At 32.9% G+C, this 2,413-nt stretch overlaps 1 long non-coding RNA gene across 1 annotated transcript; it reads left to right on the top strand.

Moving 5' to 3' along the window:
- Positions 1–652: 652 nt before the first annotated feature.
- On the top strand, positions 653–1,041 carry LOC130502998 (uncharacterized). Its single transcript, XR_008940588.1, has 3 exons — positions 653–716; positions 811–872; positions 966–1,041. It is a non-coding gene; the product is annotated as an uncharacterized LOC130502998 (long non-coding RNA).
- Positions 1,042–2,413: the final 1,372 nt, after the last annotated feature.

The following is a 2,413-nucleotide window of genomic DNA, read 5'->3' as shown; positions in this document are numbered from 1 at the left end:
ATGTGTCGTGGGGCCCACAAAACAGTGCAGGAACCTATTCAGAGACTTCTCTCCCCTTGTCCTTCTTAGGTTTGCTAATTTGTGCCCCCCCTTCCAAAGACACATGCAAGGACCTTCCAATATTTGTGCTCTGATGGCGCATTAGAGACTGAGCCAGGTTCTCTCTCTCGGGGTAAGCGTTGACTTGAGATTTCCGGTGGAGTTATTCGGCTCTAACTCTGTCGACGAGGAGACTTACTAGGGTTTGGTCATCCCAGTTCCTGTGACACCGTTTTGTTAGTAGGAAGATCGTATCCTTCTCTTTTTGCAGGTGAAGACCAAGTTGATGTGCTGCCCCTTATCAGCTGTCTTGTGCGGAGGTGATGCGTCCTTGGGCCTGTCTTCAGTCCTTGGAGGTTCTTTGCTTCCCTGTCCCGACGATTTTCAGAGGCTCTGATGCTTACCTCTAGGTTTGCTATCTTCTTTTTTTACCGTTTGTGTCAAGAGCTTCATGGACAGTTTAAATTATGAGCTTGAAGAGATCAAAAAAAAAAGATTTCATCTTTGGTGTTGCATCTTCTGCTTGCCAGGCATGTAACAAATGTTTGACGTATAAATACATAGAATTCAAAAACAATAATATCCAACTTTGCATTTTTGTTTCTTTTCATTTCAGATCGAAGGAGGGAGAGGTCGCGGTGTTAATCTTTGGGATGGCTTCAGTCACCAATATCCAGGTATATTTCTCGTTAGCACGGTGACATCTATATATATGAGAGGAATGTTGGTTATATGAATACATATTAATGTACTTTTTGTAACTAATATCAGAGAAAGCTGGGTCAGATTTGAAGAATGGAGACACTACTTGTCAGTCATATACGAGATGGCAGGTTAATTCCTCAGTAAATACATATCACTCATGACTGAACTATGCATAAAAATTACGTGTGGATTAAGATGCGATCAAAATATGTCAACTGCAGAAAGATGTAGACGTGATGGGCGAACTCAATGCTACTGGCTACAGATTCTCCTTTGCGTGGTCAAGAATCATTCCAAGTATGTACATATAATCTAACAATGTATATATATAATGGATGTATGCTGGTTTATGTATTTTAACATTGTATTCTACTCTTGAATGATGGAAAAAAATAATATCAAGAACTGAATTTCTCATTGAAGTATCAGTAGTTTCTGAAAGAACATGTAAGTTTGATCGACTTCTTTCCCAAATTCTTTAAGACTTTCTGCGGATTAACCAAAAATAAAGACCTGGTTAACCTTTTTTTTTGTCACAAAAAGATCTGGTTAACCATTTCTGGTTTCTTTTATAAAGATTTTATTTATCTTGAATTAAGCAAACTATATTAATTTAATGAGTCTCAAATTTATAATTTTTTTTTCTTTAATTCAGAAAATAAGCATGTTTTATAGTAGGTCTAGGATGGATCGGGTATCCAGAGAATTTTAAAGTATGTGGATCAAATCTTTATCCGACATAGCCATGATTTTACTATCATTATCCGTACTTGGTTGTCAGATATTCGACTGTTGGATATATTTTTTAAAAATTATAGTATCTGACGGATAATCGGATCCGGATTTAGATCCTTAAATTAAATACAATTATTATTTATATTTTGTAAAATACTAACAATAAACTAAAAATAAAAATGTATATAATGTTTTTGATTATTTCTATATAATATTAGTTACAATATATATATATATATATATATTTAGTTTTTATATATAGATATTATTATTTTAAAATAACTATCAATAAAAATTACGGATACGGATATCCAAACTAAAAAACCAAAAATATTTGGATCCGGACCCGGTTTAGACGAATCATACATTTTACTATCTCGATTTATGTTCGGTCTCCTAGATATCTGGATTTTTAGAACGGATCCGAATCTGATCTCAAATCTAGTTCGAATCTCGGATAATAAGTCTCACGCATATTTTGTAGTATTATTAGAAATTTATGAATTTCCCTTTGGATATGATCTGTAATTCTCATGCTACCTACGCAGCACTAGCTGGCAATATTTTCTTCTAAATTTGCATAGACATTTACCGTTTTCTTGGTTCTTAAATTACTTCAACAAGAGGAAACAAATCTAGGGATGCAAACTATATCTAAAATTACATGCTTGTTATCTGTTATATCCAATGATTATCTGACAATTCTAAAATCCATTCAAATATTATTTTAATATGATATTAAGCAAAATCGAATTTTTCATCTTCAATTCTCCATTTATATTGACAATTTCTAGCTCTATTTTACAGAAAAACACAAATATTACATAACTTCAAAATTATGAACAAGTGTTAAAATTTAGTTTTATAAAAATAAGATTAATATACTAAGACAAACTAGTTATAAAAAACTTAAAAACATAACGATAAGTGGTAA

Source organism: Raphanus sativus, unplaced genomic scaffold (assembly GCF_000801105.2).
Source record: "Raphanus sativus cultivar WK10039 unplaced genomic scaffold, ASM80110v3 Scaffold0754, whole genome shotgun sequence".
Classification (NCBI taxonomy): Eukaryota; Viridiplantae; Streptophyta; class Magnoliopsida; order Brassicales; family Brassicaceae; genus Raphanus; species Raphanus sativus.
The sequence above is the reverse complement of the archived record's forward strand: the minus strand, read 5'-3'. Positions and strand labels throughout refer to the sequence as shown.